Genomic DNA, 16,679 nt, shown 5'->3' with positions numbered 1-16,679 from the left:
AGGAAAGAATGAATTGAATTGAATGACTTTTAAATTGGCTTCTGATTTTGTAGCAATAATTGACTCTATATATGATTGGCAGTAAAGACTAATGGGACTGTTAATTTGATGCTATTGATTTATCACCCTTTTTGAAAATCGGAACTACATTTGCAAGTTTCCAAGCTTCTGGCACTAGGCCCGATTCTAATGACTTATTAAATAAAACTGCTAATGGATTACTCAGCTCATCTCTACATTCTTTTAATATTCTAGCATATACCTCGTCTGGACCAGGCGATTTATGAGGCTTCAGTTTGTTAATTACTTTAAGCACATCATTACTAGTAATATTGATATTCATCAACATATTTTCTATATAATAGATTTATACCTTATATGAACTACCAAACTGTGCTAGGTTTTCATTTGTGAATACGGAGCGAAAATGACTATTTAATGTACTACACATTTCTAACTCATCATCAGTCATTTCTCCTGTCGTAGTTTTAAGGGGACCTATTGTATCTCTAACCTTTGATTTATACAGTTGATAAAAAGCTTTGGGGGTATATTTCGATTCGTTTGCTACCTTGATTTCCTAATTTCTCTTTGCTTTCCTAATTTCTGTTTATACCTGTCTTGTTAGGTTCTGATAGTAACCAAGTAAGTGATTTTCGCCTTTCTTAACTTTTCTGCCATAACTTTCTTTTCCCTGAAGATCTAAGAGTCTATTATTCATCCATTTTGGTTGGTTTTCCGTATCGATCTGAATTTTCTTTTAGGGATGTATTTTATTTTGGGCATTATTGATTGTCAAATAAATTGTTCATAAGTAACTCTTTCATTAAATTCAGGGTTATCCCCGTCTAAGTTGAAAACAGTTTCTGAGGTGTGGGGATTAATCTTTTTGACCATAGGGTCATCATAGGTCTCCTTAAGCTTCATGGTAACCTTCCTAAAATCCGGGATCAAGGCCGAATTTTCCTTCTTCCTGCCATCCCATATTATGTTAAAATATATGGCTTTATGATCACTGTTTCCTAGTTCGTCTCCAATCCCAACATCTTTTACTAGATTTTCATTATTACTGAGAACTAAATCGAGGATATTATTTCCTCTAGTGGGCGAGTTTATGAATTGATATAAAAAACTATCTTGTACTACTTCTAGAAAATCTTCAGATTCATTATTGCTAAGTTGATTTTTCCAATCTATGCCTGAAAAGTTGAAATCACCTAGAATACATACATACATTGATAAAAAACTGAACACGTGGTAAGATGATGCATTACTATCGTGTTCATATATCGAGATACTTTGTTACGACCTAAGTGATGGTGGGCTGTACAATGATCTAGCTTCGTGAAGAATTTAATGGAGTAACTGGAAAGAGACAAGTACTATAGGATAATAAAATGATGTGGGTTTATGGTGACCTGAAGTAACTGAATATAATTTACTGTTAATGTAGATGAAATAATAAAATTGAAAAGACAAAGAGATAAGCTGTCAATCTGATGGAAGCATTATAGGGAATTAATGATGGTCTTTGATAGCATTATATTCTCGAGTATAATTTAATGATTAGGTTTTAATGGTATGGAGATTAACTAATGTAATAATTCTTTTGTGATGAAACTTAGAGCTTAGTGAAGGACCCTGGAGGTAGAGTTATAAAGATGGCAGACATTGTTGAAATACCAGCATGCTTGGGAACGAAGCATAGGTTGACGGTGACCACAAGAGAAACAATACGAACAGGTACATGAACGTCTCTTAGCTGGCACCACTATATAAATGGCACTTGTTGTGGAACCAGTTTTATTATCTTAGAGCCCCGACTATGTTACCGAGCAGGAACATTTCAATAGGACGGAACATATTAAGTACATGTGGATGATACGAGACACAGAGGATGCCCACCAGTGAACTGAGACCAAGTTCTGTCTAGAGGAGAGGGATGAACATGAACAATTATTCACAATAGACAGGTGCGGGTGGTATTTGGCGGGACGGGGAGACTGACAGTCCTTCACCAGCCAGGAGGAAGTAAGAAAGAGGAAAAGTAATTAAAGACCTGTTCTTATTGCACAGTGTCAGGGAATGTTAGCGTGCTGGGGCTTGGTGGTGTGACCAGGCTTAACTCAGGGCCTTGCACGCCACACTCGTTATACTGTACAGGGTTTCCTCCTGATGGTTATAATGGGATTTATTTTCAAAATATATTGTAATTACGATCAATAAAGAATATAATGGTGGGGACTTGTACAGTGTTATATATACCGTACAGTGAGATGGAACCTCGAATACCTGAAGTTATTAAGTATCACGTCATGAAATACAAAGCTGTGTGTGTTTGTATTATCATAACCGTGTTAAAGCTTATAGGAGAGTTTTAGCTATAGTGAAGCTTCCATACGACATATTAATACTTAAGACAATATTACCAGCACGATAAGACAGATCCCACGTTTTGTTATCAACTCGTGAACCTTAAGAAGCTCTCAAGGCTCGACCAGGGAGTGAGATGCCGACCACCTATAAGTGTGCTGTGTTGTGCTGGGTACTAAGTATTATTATTTAAGATTACTACTGAAATAGGAATTCTTGTTTATCGAACTGGGAGGTTATCATATCCAGGGAAGGTTATAGACTGCAATTACTCGTTCTTTTTTTCTTGTTCCTCACAAATGGGTCAGTGAGTGAAACTAGGAACTCCTTCTTAGCAGGGTCAGCTGCTGATAATAATGGTTTCTGTTGCACGAAATAATGTTAGACTCTATGCAGCATTCCTTACCAGTTTGGACACAACATTTGAGGATAAATCGAGTTCAGAAAAAGTCGAAGCTCCCCTTATGTGGTGCTAGGCGGAGGACCACTGACTCTGTGTGGCGGTACAATTTAAAGGTTTAAAGCGGAATATGTTTCTGACCGGTCACGATTATGACCTCTTCTGGAGCTGTCTGATCCTCCCTCCTCACGACCATCTCCTTATTAACGAACATACATACGGCAAGCCTTCCTAAACCCCTTCCCGCACGTCGACTACAAGGGCGCGTGTCAGTTAGTCGGGCGTTCCAGAGAGAGCAAAAATCATCCCAGCTGCCTCGGGCCGTCAATCATTGCTCTGGTTTTCCTCTCAATCACTCAGCTTTCTCACCCTTGATTCGTCTGGAATAAAGAGTTGTGCTGCGGGTGTCTGATAGAAAGCTCTGGGTGGTGGAATTAACCCATATCTCTTTATCACTTTTGATTGTTGATGACTGATGGTATGTACAGTACTAGACTATTTGTTTAAAGAACTTAGTTGTTAAAGTACAGGAACTATTGGTAATTATAAACTGTAGTGATGGAGAAAATGGTATCAGGCTATCCTGTACGTCTCTTGAGCCGAGTGGTGTATAGTCAACAAGGTCTGGGTGTAGCGGGGCAACACTGTGTGAGATCTTCCAGTCTTCAGGTTTGGGTGTAGCGGGGTAACATAAGAAGAACATAAGAAAATAAGGAGTTTGCAATAGGCCGGTTGGCCTGTGCATGGCAGCTCCTGTCGAGAGTTACTACCACTCTCTCTCATCCATGAATCTATCTAGCCTCCTTTTAAAACTCTCCAGCGTTCCAGCACTTACTACAAAGTTGCTAAGCTTGTTCCACTCGCCCAACACCCTATTTGTGAACCAGTTTCTTCCTATCTCCCTCCTAAACCTAAACTTACCCAACTTAAATCCGTTGCTCCGAGTCCTATCCTGCTCGGATATTATAAGAACTTTATCTATATCCCCTTTATTGATTCCTTTCACCCACTTAAATACTTCTATCATATCTCCCCGCACTCTTCGTCTTTCTAGGGAATGCAAGTTAAGTTTCTTTAACCTATCCTGACATGGAAGGTTTCTAAGTCCCGGAATCATGTTTGTCATTCTTCGTTGCACCGACTCTAGTGAATTTATATCCATTCTATAATAAGGGCACCAGAACTGAACCGCATAATCGAGGTGCGGCCTGACTAGCGCAAGATAAGAACATAAGAATGGAGGAAACTGCAGCGGGCCTATTGGCCCATACTGGGCAGTCACGTTTACACCCAACCCCTATTGCTCATATAAGCATCCAACCTATATTTGAAGCAGTTCAGCGTATTCGAGTTAATGATGATATTTGGTAACTTGTTCCATTCATCCACTACTCTGTTTCCAAACCAGTGTTTACCTATTTCACTCCTAAATCTAAATTTGTCTAATTTAAAATCATTGTTACGAGTTCGCTCCTGGTTGGATAGTTTGAGTACCTTATTAATGTACACTTCTAGATATAAAACCCAATACTCTGTTTGCCTTATTTCGAACATTAACGCACTGTTTTCTAGGCCGTAGGTCCGGGCTTACAAGTACCCCTAGGTCTCTTTCACAAGTCGACTTCTCTAGGTTGATGTTGTTAAGGCTGTATACATTGACAGTATTTGTTCTTCCAATATTAAGTACGCTGCACTTGCTGGTGTTGAATTTCATTTGCCATTTTTCAGACCACCCCTGCAGTTTATTTAGATCCTCCTGTAGTGCATTTGCATCCTGCCCTGAATTAATCTGCCGCCCTATTTTGGTGTCATCCGCAAACTTGCCTATGTCACTGCTGATCCCAGTATCTAGATCGTTTATGTAGAATATGAACAAGAGTCGGCCTAGTACTGACCCCTGGGGAACCCCACTGGTTACACGGCCCCACTCAGATTTAACACCATCTACGCTGACCCTCTGCGTTCTATCGGCGAGCAATGATTTTATCCAATTTAAAACTTTCCCCTCGATACCATGAGCCTTAACTTTTCTCAGAAGCCTCTGATGCGGTACTCTGTCAAATGCGGTATTCTGTCAAATGTAACAATGTGTGAGATCTTCCAGTCTTCAGGTCTGGGCGTGTAGCGGGGTAACACTGTGTGAGATCTTCCAGTCTTCAGGTCTGGGCGTGTAGCGGGGTAACACTGTGTGAGATCTTCCAGTCTTCAGGTCTGGGCGTGTAGCGGAGTAACACTGTGGCCAGATCTTCCAGTCTTCAGGTCTGGGCGTGTAGCAGGGTAACGCATGTGAGATCTTCCCGATCTTCAGGTCTGGGCGATGTAGCGGAGTAACACTGTGTGAGATCTTCCAGTCTTCAGGTCTGGGCGTGTGAGGTAACACTGTGTGAGATCTTCAGTCTTCAGGTCTGGGCATGTGGCAGGGTATACTGTGTGAGATCTTCCAGTCTTCAGGTCTGGGCGTGTAGCGGAGTAACACTGTGTGAGATCTTCCAGTCTTCAGGTCTGGGCGTATAGCGGAGTAACACTGTGTGAGATCTTCCAGTCTTCAGGTCTGGGCGTGTAGCGAGGTAACACTGTGTGAGATCTTCCAGTCTTCAGGTCTGGGCGTGTAGCGGAGTAACACTGTGTGAGATCTTCCAGTCTTCAAGTTATTATCATACAGGCGGAGTCCTCACCTTCTGACGCAAAATTTTTATACCCAACACCTGCTATTTATAAGGTGTGGTGCTGATAGGCTTCCTCTTTTGCGCTACAGCAACTGTTTGATAGACGTGAACCAATTGCGGCTGAGCATGATATTACTAACAAAATTAAAGATTAGACTATATTATCTCGTCAAATAACTGCAATGCTAAGAGTATAAAAAGTGGCAAGTGTGGCGGAGGAATTATTTTTACGGACACATTCACTTACATGGGTTACACATTATACCGGAAGAGATGATCGTGTCACGTATCAGTTAGTCTGGGAAACTTTTACTGAGACAAGACAATATAATATAATATATTCCTTTAGTGTAAATGTCACGTTTGGATCTTTTTAAGCTTGTTTCTCCTTGTATTGTGAAGCACTTTGGTGAGATTATTATTATTATTATTATTATTATTATTATTATTATTATTATTATTATTATTATTATTATTATTATTATTATTATTATACGAGTTACAGTTTTAAGGAAATATGACACCAACATTACACACTCCTTGGTTAATATCTGACCCCACTCAGTATGTATATAAGACCCACGTCCTTATCAATCTTTGTAAAGCTCGGTGTTCAATGCCGAAGGCCCTCAAGAGTACCATTTGTTTTACGCTGGTCCTGGTATGGATGTCCCTATGTTATCATCGCCCTAAAGAGGCTCAGGCAAGATAAGAAATTGTTTAACATACTAAACTACTCGACCTCTCACAGCGCTCCCACAAACCTCATGTTTTTGTTGAAATAATTGGGGAAAAATAATGCAACGTGTACAACAGTGTCGACAGAGACGATAAATATACTGTATACAATAACTTTACAGGTCAGGCGATTTCATTTTCTCCTCTGAACAGTTATAATGCAGACGTTTTCACTTTTGGGGTCACGGCACCTGGGGGCTCACGGCACCTGGGGGTCACGACATCTGGGGTCACGACATCCTTGGGGTCCAGCTCCTAGACACTGTTGAGACCTGCAGGAAGACTTCTCATTATAACAACAGACTAACTACATTAATAAACCAATTTGTTACCGAGAGGATCTCCTAATGAAGTGTTTGTGTCAGTGATCTTCCAACGTTTCCTGTGACCAAATATTATATTTATTATAAGTAGAACAAAGTAAAAAACTAAATTGTTATTTATTACGAATGCTCAAAGACTTTTCGATCATCATGTATATGTACAGTACACCCACCCAAAAAATGCCCTGCAGTCCTCTCTCTCAACCATGAACCCCGAGACTCATGAACCTGTGAATCCGAGACATCACACATTGTTGGGTCCATAGAAGTCTCGGATTCATGGGTTCACGAGTCTCAGGGTTCATGGTTGGGAGGGAGAACTGACAGGATTGTTTTTGAGTGACTATACCTTTGTGACAGGGAAGGAGCAACGCACGTCACGAGTCATCTTAAGCACCATCACAAAAGTAATAGGTTTTATCACAATAAAATTCACCTACTGGATTATACCATTACTTTCAGACAAAGAAAAAAAACTTTAATTGGGAAATCCTGGAAGAGTCATTCACCCGACGACGTTTTGTTTTACATCGTCTTTACATTTGACATTTTAACCCTTAGTGGTTGGCAGCCATGAGGACTATAAGCCTGAGGAGCTGTAGGTAGTGGTTGGAGTGTTGAGGCGTGAGAGCGGTGGGGGCTGAGTAGGTAAACACGCCTGGTACCGTTTAATCAAGTTGGTCTTTTCTCTTAGCGAGGCGACCTAACGGGAGGACCTACTCATCACTGTTATTATGGTGTACTGTACTGTTTATCGTATTGTATATCAGAACGGACGCTGCCATAACTCACGCTGCCATACCGGACGCTGCCATAACGGACGCTACCATAACGAACGCTGCTATAACTTACGCTCCCATAACTCACGCTGCCATAACGGACGCTGCCATAACTCACCCTGCCATAAATCACGCTACCATAACGGACGCAGCCATAACTCACTCTGCCATAACGGACTTTGCCATAAAGGACATATCTCTGTGGTCTGGTGCCAGGAATTCCAGTGAAAATGACCAATATTTTGTCCTTTTTATTTTGCACTATCCATCTTCAATAAGTGTAGTTCTCAAATGTCAGGTGAAGATTAGGCACCCCCAGCATATTTTCACCTGATAATTAAACTCCCCCATACTAGTTGGAGGGGTTAGGTTAGATTAGGTTGATTTAGGTAGGTTAGATTATGTTATGTAAGGTTGTGGTAGGTTAGAAGTATGTTAGATTGGCGTTAGGTTAGGTTAGTGTTAGGTTAGGTTGTGGTAGGTTAGGAGTATGTTAGATTGGCGTTAGGTAAGGTTAGATTAGTTTATGATAGATTGGGTTAACTTGTTAGCTTAGGTTAGGTTAGGTTAGTGTTAGGTTAGGTTAGGTTAGTATTAGATCTGTTTAGCATTTGGTTAGGGAGGTAATGTTAAGTTTTGTTTGGTATGGTAGGCGGGGTTGGATGGACAAGGGATAGTGCACCAACCTTTTCTAGTCCACCCGCACCTCCCTACTAAATTTCAGCTCTCTATTTTCAAAACTGTGGAAATGTAGTGTGTGTGTGTGTGTGTGTGTGTGTGTGTGTGTCACGGTAAATAGAGACAAGGTTGGGCGGGGCGGGGCGGGGCAGGGTGGGGCATGTTTTTGGTCTAGTTTTATTAACACGTGGGTTGAGTGCAGGGATACACGTTCCTCACATTAGGTCACTATATAAATAACTATATCAAGAAGAAGAAATTTTGTGAAGTTGTAAGAAAGGAAAAAATAAATAAAATATAATGGCATATATCAACTAGTTTATGAAGGTAAAGTCGTCTTGCCCGCGGCTGTGTGAGGGAGTGTTAGAGGACTACAAACTGCAACAACCACTGGTAAACACTATCACTTATGCCATATTATTATTATATATGTACAATAGAGAATATATAAAAAATGTGCTTCATACTTAATGACAAGGTTAATCCCGGGCATTAGGAACCTTGAGTACAGAGACAGGTTAAAGCATCTTAATTTGCACTCCCTCGAGAGACGTAGAGTGAGAGGCGATATGATAGAGGTGTATAAATGGAAGTCAGGGCTGAACAAAGGGGACATTACAAAGGTACTCAAACTATTCAACCAGGAGCGAACTCGTAACACTGGTTTTAAATTAGACAAATTTAGATTTAGGCGCGAAATAGGTAAACACTGGTTTGGTAACAGAGTAGTGGATGAATGGAACAAGTTACCAAATATCATCATTAACTCGAATACACTGGATAGCTTCAATCATAGGTTGGATGGATATATGAGCAATAGGGGTTGGGTGTAAATGGGACTGCCCAGTATGGGCCAATAGGCCCGCTGCAGTTTCCTCCATTCTTATGTTGGTATGTTCTTATGTATTGTAGGGAATTATAGCGAGGTACTGACCACCCCTGCTGACCTTCCCTACTGACCAGACAATGGATCAAGGACGTCCAGATACTAACACTGAGTAGTTACTAAGTCGTGTCTGTCAGAGTAGCAGCGACACAACAGCTTACATGACGCTCATTTTATTTCACCTTTTCACCTGATAATTAAACACCTAAACTAATCCCCCTCCCCCCGGGTAGAATCAGGGTGTTTAATACTGAAGCAATATAAACTGGGATGCCTAATCTTCATGTAATATGCCTTAGCTGAAGGGTAAGAACTGTTTAGAATCATCTGATTACACTTCCAGACCACAGACTTATGTAGCTCCAGTGAAATTACTGTGTTAATTTACTCGCTTGAGATTGCTAAATACTCTACCTTGTGGACGATGGCTCTTCCGCCTCAACACTGCACCAGGCTGTGTAGAGATCATAGGTATATAGCTCAGGAGCTGACCAGAGTGACCACGTACTGCCTGCTTTCACCTTAGTCACGATAATGTGTTAAGCTTCCCAGTCCTCCCATTGAGCTGTGGTATCTAGTGAGCTACTGTCTAAAATTATTTGACCAACAGCAACATCTGTCGAACTCCAGTCTAATTACTAATAGAGAAGTGACATGTAGTGAGTTCCAGTCAAATTACTAGATCAAATGCGAGATCCACGAGGTCCAGTTAAACCACTAGCTCAATGTACATGAGACGTCAGACAACTTTGGCCACTGTGAGAGGAGGTGACGAGAAACTCCTTCCGGCTCATGCACTGGTGTGGACGTGGGGTTACATTCTCTTTTCCTTGATAAGTGACCGAAATTGGTGTTTCTTGGTGTTGTATTAACTAAAAGAATTACAGAATACAGAAAAAAAGGATACCCGATTATGTATGCATACTATGAGAAGAATCCGTCAACACACAGATAACCCGCTGGAGCTAACCGACAACTGCTTGTACAGTGAGAAAATAAAGTATCTTCCCGGGGTTTTGCCGAATACATCTCAGAAATGACTAGCCATTCGGCACACGCACACGTGGAGCCCATAAACAGTTGGCAGGCCTGTGGAATCTTGGAAAGGGTCACCAGCAACACCATTCACCGTGTTGGTTGGTCAGGTTTCATTATACAGTACTTCGGCCAAAGCTGTAACTTGTATTGTTTTAATTAGTACTGTGACATTTTTATTGTTTTGATGTTTGTTAATTTGTTATTCATTATTCATAGTGTTGTGAACAATTAAAACCCGCCTAGGTAGTGTAGTGGTAGTGCTTGTATTGTATCATATAAAGGCTGAGTAAGATATACCGTTCGATATAAATAATATATATTTAATGCACAAACTTGCACAATAAATCTAGAAATATTAGTGTTAAATCTTGAGGTAAAATAATGCCTTGATGAAATAAAAGAGTAATCACAGTTAAAAACATTCATATGAATGATTTGGAAGAACCAGCTGGAGACAGACTCGTAGGTCTACTCACAGCTCTGCACTGGCAGCTGGAGACAGACTCGTAGGTCTACTCACAGCTCTGCACTGGCAGCTGGAGACAGACTCATAGGTCTACTCACAGCTTTGCACTGGCAGTTGGAGACAGACTCGTAGGTCTACTCACAGCTCAACACTGTCAGCTGGAGACAGACTCGTAGGTCTACTCACAGCTCAACACTGTCAGGAACACACTGATAAGGGCCACACGAAAGACTCGCACTGGGCGACTTCTCTCGTCTCGTGACTCAACTCACTAAACAGCCAAAAACTGTCGGCTTTTGTCACCAGTCGGAGACAATCTGAAGATTTTTCACTCGACTTTGTAACACTTTCAGCACACAGGATCACCGTTGGTCTTGGGTAAGGACTCAGGTCTTTTGCGTTGTGGTCTTGCCACTCACGCTCACCGAGGATGGTCTTGAGGCAGCAACACAATTTCGCCGAGGGCTGTAACTGCGCCGGCTTCCACGTCCACTTAGCATTGTCTTGAGACTAATGATCCGTGGAGCGTCGCCCATCACTGAGTTGACACAGCTTGCTGCAGGCACTGACTGACCAGCAACGGAACCCAGTCAGGGTGCCGGGTTCTCTGCCGGGCCTCGACCTTGAGGGCAATTGCTCAGTGATACTTGGATTAGAACAGTTCCTCCACTGTCTTATCTGCAGATGATGGGCGGAGCTGGGAAGATGGGGCTGTTGGGGTTGCTGAAGGGATCCACATTGATGAAGTTGCCAATGATGTTACACCTGCTAACAGGGCGTTTCCTCACTCCTCTTTGGAAGTGTCTGGCTTCTTTACAGGAAGGACAGAGAGCATGACAGTTTCTTTTCCTGCAGCAGCTGGGGAACGATGGGCACGGCACCAGGGCATCACATACAGTGGCTAGAGCGACGAAGGTCACCAACAGCAGCAGGAGAACACGAACGCTAACCATCTTGGTGATCTCTAGAAGGTACATAAAGAATGTTAAATCCTTGCAACAAATATTCGGATATTTAATATATATATATATATATATATATATATATATATATATATATATATATATATATATATATATATATATTTATTTATTTATTTATTTATTTGTTTATTTAATTGTGCAAATTATGCAATTCCTTTATTGAAAAGAGTAAGAAAGAAAATGTCAAAATTAAGGAGGGAAATACCAATGGAGCTGAAATACGGCTTAATTCCGATCAGTGTGGCTGTGAGTGTGTGAGGACGGCTTGGCTGCCCAGCCTTATATACTCGTGCATCATTGCCTAATATTCTGGGACAACCTCGCACACTCTTCCTTCTGTCTCGTGTGTTGCGTAACTCTTATGTGTATACACCGTGTACTGTGTGTGTGTTGGTTGTTAGAAATACTCCAGATTATTTTTTTTTAATTTAGTGTGTATAAATAAAATAATATATAAAGATCGTTCAAAACATCTTTGTGTCCAAAAAATTATTTACTTACAAAACCTGGCTTGATGAATGTTTTGTTATAAGAAATAATTTGGATTACCTGATGACTAACCACCCTAACGCTAATCTAACCAAACACAAGCTAACCTAACCTAACCTAACCTCGGGAGACTTAAAGATACTGACCAAAGAGATAAACACGTACGAGAATATTGCCATGTCAAAATATAAACACCCATCAATGAACATCTTTCTCGCTCAACCAAATCAAAATATCACTGGATTTTACACATAGACGAACATCTAACATGGGATGAGTTGATGTGGAGTTGATGAGTGATTGGTTTAACAGGGATGGGTAGGTTGATGTGGGAATGGAGTGGTATAATATGTAACTTGACGTGGGGTTAGGTTAGGTAGTTGGTTGCTTTGGCGTTGATATTTATGGAGTTAAGGGAAGTGAGATGTTATAAAAAATTCTCCTTTCGGATCACTTGCATATTAGGCACCCCAGTTTATTTCCATTATGTATTAGCCACCCGAGCGCTAACCTAACCTACTCTAGCACTAACCTAACCTAATCTAATCTAACCTAACCTACTCTAGCACTAACCTAATCTAACCTAACCTAATCCTTAAGCTAGAGTTAGGGTGGTTAATCTTCAAGTGAAATAAGCTGGAGTGTCTAATCTTCAGGTGGTCTCACTTTCCTTATAATTTGCAATACTGTTAAAATAAAGTACATTGATTTCTAAGTGTACTGGACATAATTATTACAGGAAAAGGAAATTCTTTGTTTACCTCTGTGCTGCTGATGTACGATAACTACGATAACCTTACTCGGAGAATATTAATGACTAGATTTAAACAATAGTTTCTCGTTCTTGTACGACCTCCTGCTGCTACTCACAATATACAGTAGTGTTACCTCATCATTTATTATTATTATTATTTATATTATTGTTATTATTATTATTATTATTATTATTATTATTATTATTATTATTATTTATATTATTGTTATTATTATTATTATTATTATTATTATTATTATTATTATTATTATTTATATTATTGTTATTATTATTATTATTATTATTATTATTATTATTATTATTATTATTATTATTATTATTGTTTTACTTGTGATGTTTGAATTGAGGTATTGATCGTTCTTGTTGTTAATTATTAAACATCTAACACAGAAAATAATATTCGATCTTACAAACTTCTCATAGTGGTGGATGAGTAATGTATGATCTGTGACTTATCCCAGGCTTGCGAGAGTCACCTTCAGAAATATATGATGACAGTAAGCAGTGGTAGGTTCATTGTACACCGTCCCTCCATATCCACTGTCTACTATGTCATACCATGAACATTATACACCCCTTATGTCATGCCATGAGCGAAATATAAATCAAAAGCTAGAAAATTTTTTTTTAAGGCCTCATATGTCGCTCGGACAAGGATGTAAACAACTACCAACTTCAGAGTACATCACTGCTCTCTCGTTCACTTCTCGCTCCGCCCGGTACTTGAAGAGTGGCGGCGGTGTACAGTAAAGACAAGATTCCCGGGCCGGTGGAAGTTGTTTGGACATACTTCCTAGCCCCCATTAGTTCCTGTTCACCTAGCAGTAAAGTAGGTACCTGGTGTAAATCGAAAGTTGCGAATTCGTATTCTTTTGACAATTTGTTGGAGCTTCCAATAACTTGATGATATAAACCATTGACTCTTCAGGCTTCTACGCCCTTGACTCTTCAGACTTCTACGCCCTTAACTCATGACACATAAAGGCAAGCATGAACTTAGCATGCTTCCCTGTTGGGCACTGTAAACGCTTCTGCGCTTCACCTTACACAAGGATGTAGGGGGGTGCCCAATAAATGATAAAAAAAAAGTAAAGACAGCACAGTACTTCAGTCTCCCAGGGAAACATTTTAACACCGACGGTTAGGATTCTGAGTGTGAGGAGTCGTAGTTGTTGTCAGTCGAATATATCATAGTTTCAAAATATCGCTAATAGATAATGAGGAAGGGATATTTATAGAGAAACAAACTTCAAGTCTCTATATCGCCTATATCAAGAGTTAGTGTAGTGATACTTTGTGCGGCTTTGACCTCTGCCTGCTCTAAGCCAATAGGAATGACCTTCAGGTATCTGTTATTAGGAACTTGTATATAAATAAACCAAGAAATGAAAGGCCGTTCTAGGCTGGTATTTAGTGAAATTGCCCATAAGTCGGACCAGTTAGGTTTAAGTTAGATTGGTTGTTTAAGTCGAATTAGGTTTAGTTGGGTTAAGTTAGCGTAAGGGGTGCTTTTAATCATTAGGTGAAATATGGTGTCTAATCTTCAGGTTGTCCCAGTTTAATCGTGCATCTCGGAAGTTCCATAAAGATGATACATTAGGAAGCCTTTACCAATATCAACTTACACTTGATTGCCTTGTGCATGATATAAGACAGGTTTGCTGGCCGCCTGACCCCACCAAGGCCTCCCCAACCCGTCTAGTCGCCCACCATCACCATGAATACACTTGATCCTGAAATAACACCGGTATTGGTAGCTTTTAATCTTACGAGTTAACACAGTACTAATTATAATCGGATAATAAACAAAAACAAATATGATAATGCTAAGTCATGAACCCAAAAAACGACTTGATATGGACTGTACATTTAATTATTCTGTTCTCGTTGTTGAATGTGTGTAAATAGGAACCGAGGATATCACTTGTCGCAGCAGGAAGAGTAAGTCCTACCCGTCTTCCTGCCCCCGAGTGAGGTTCCCCCACACGTATACAACCCACCCGCCCCGCCGCCACCCACCTCTACACTGCCCTGCTTCCTCTTGGGCTGGGCTTCTATCGAACTTCTCCCCGAACCAATGACGGAAAGAAAGTCATTACAGTACAAAAATAACATACTCTCTTAGCTGTCAAAGGTCACTTGTTAGACAATACATTGTCAGCTGTTCATAATATCAACACAATGTTTTGCTTGTGAGGAAATAATGAGATATGAAGTAGCCAGCACCGGATTTTACTGGCTTTTGTGTGCTTACCATCCGCCTCACCACCGCTTTTTGTCTTATATATAAACAATGGGTATTCTTGTGAGTTTTATGCGATCATAAGAACATAAGAAAATAAGGAGTCTGCAATAGGCCGGTTGGCCTGTGCATGGCAGCTCCTGTCGAGAGTTTTCTACCACTCTCTATCATCCATGAATCTATCTAGCCTCCTTTTGAAACTTTCCAGAGTTCCCGCACTTACTACAAAGTTGCTAAGCTTGTTCCACTCGTCCACCACCCTATTTGTGAACCAGTTTCTTCCTATCTCCTCCTAAACCTAAACTTATCCAACTTGAATCCGTTGCTCCGAGTCCTATCCTGCTCGGATATTATAAGAACTTTATCTATATCCCCTTTATTGATTCCTTTCACCCACTTAAATACTTCTATCATATCTCCCCGCACTCTTCGTCTTTCTAGGGAATGCAAGTTAAGTTTCTTTAACCTATCCTGATATGGAAGGTTTCTAAGTCCCGGAATCATTTTTGTCATTCTTCGCTGCACCGACTCTAGTGAATTTATATCCATTCTATAATAAGGGCACCAGAACTGAACCGCATAATCGAGGTGCGGCCTGACTAGCTCAAATATAGTTGCAATAAGACCTCTGCACTCTTGTTACTTACACTTCTAGATATAAAACCCAATACTCTGTTTGCCATATTTCGAACATTAACGCACTGTTTTCTAGGCCGTAGGTCCGGGCTTACAAGTACCCCGAGGTCTCTTTCACAAGTCGACTTCTCTAGGTTGATGTTGTTAAGGCTGTATACATTATAAGTATTTGTTCTTCCAATATTAAGTACGCTGCACTTGCTGGCGTTGAATTTCATTTGCCATTTTTCAGACCACCCCTGCAGTTTATTTAGATCCTCCTGTAATGCATTTGCATCATAACGAAGAATATTTTCCAGTAACAGTACATCTCAAGGTAGCTATATAGATTTTAAGGCTGCATTTCTAATCTGTTATATACTCCCGGGGGAGGGGGGTGTAGGGTGTTATCATATGCGTCTGTTTGTCAGTCTGCACAGTTCAAACTAACGCTGATAAAAGAGTAAAGATATTTCCTGTGGCTGCAGGCGTGTCCACGTGTCTTAACCTGTACAGTAATTTTACATATTTTTTTTTTCCTCGAGTATAACCAAGAGTTTGTTTTTAAAGAAAGCTTTATTACTGCTCATGCTTGACCTATTCTTGTTTTAACTTCTTTTTGATATCTACTGTACCTTTATATCATCTATGTAACACAGTACACACGCTCTTTATGACGTGTTATAAGCTTACTTAACACAGTACAGACCATGCGTCGCTATGTAAACCATGTGGAATAGTGCCCACCATCACTACACACTCTTTACACAGATCCTCTATATAACATCACTAATATATACACACCAGGTGACGTCAACACTATAATTAATATTTGTGCATTGGTCAGACGTGTGGGCCCAGCACAAGAGGTTAGGTTAACTTTTGGAAGCGTTAAGGTCAAAACGTAAATGTCGAGGCCGAAATTTTGTAAATCAGTACATTTTGGTACTGAGACATCTGGTGCACACTTTTGTCCCTTCTGCATTTACCAACTGAGCGGGCTGAAGCTATTGTCAAAAAGAGAAGAAAAACGTGTAAATTGTGATGACAGGTATTGCATTTCTTCTTCTTGTTGGCCTTGAAAGGTTAGGTGGGAGGTGAGGTTTGCGGTACTGATGCTGCCACCAACACTCCTCCAGGAAGAGATTATAGGCTATAACTGGTGCAATTTCCTGACTTGACCACCACATTGTCACGTAGAATAACGTCCTATAGTGACACACCATGA

The 16,679-nt window shown here is 40.4% G+C and overlaps 1 long non-coding RNA gene across 1 annotated transcript; it reads right to left on the bottom strand.

The window, feature by feature from the left end:
• Positions 1-10,180: 10,180 nt before the first annotated feature.
• LOC121871240 lies at positions 10,181-11,600 on the bottom strand. The gene is made up of 2 exons (XR_006089853.1): positions 11,536-11,600; positions 10,181-11,311 (listed from the first exon to the last, which is right to left on the bottom strand). It is a non-coding gene; the product is annotated as an uncharacterized LOC121871240 (long non-coding RNA).
• Between the last annotated feature and the right edge of the window lie 5,079 nt (positions 11,601-16,679).

The sequence above is a fragment of the Homarus americanus genome, unplaced genomic scaffold (assembly GCF_018991925.1).
Source record: "Homarus americanus isolate GMGI-L3 unplaced genomic scaffold, GMGI_Hamer_2.0 scaffold40565, whole genome shotgun sequence".
Taxonomy (NCBI): Eukaryota; Metazoa; Arthropoda; class Malacostraca; order Decapoda; family Nephropidae; genus Homarus; species Homarus americanus.
The sequence above is the reverse complement of the archived record's forward strand: the minus strand, read 5'-3'. Positions and strand labels throughout refer to the sequence as shown.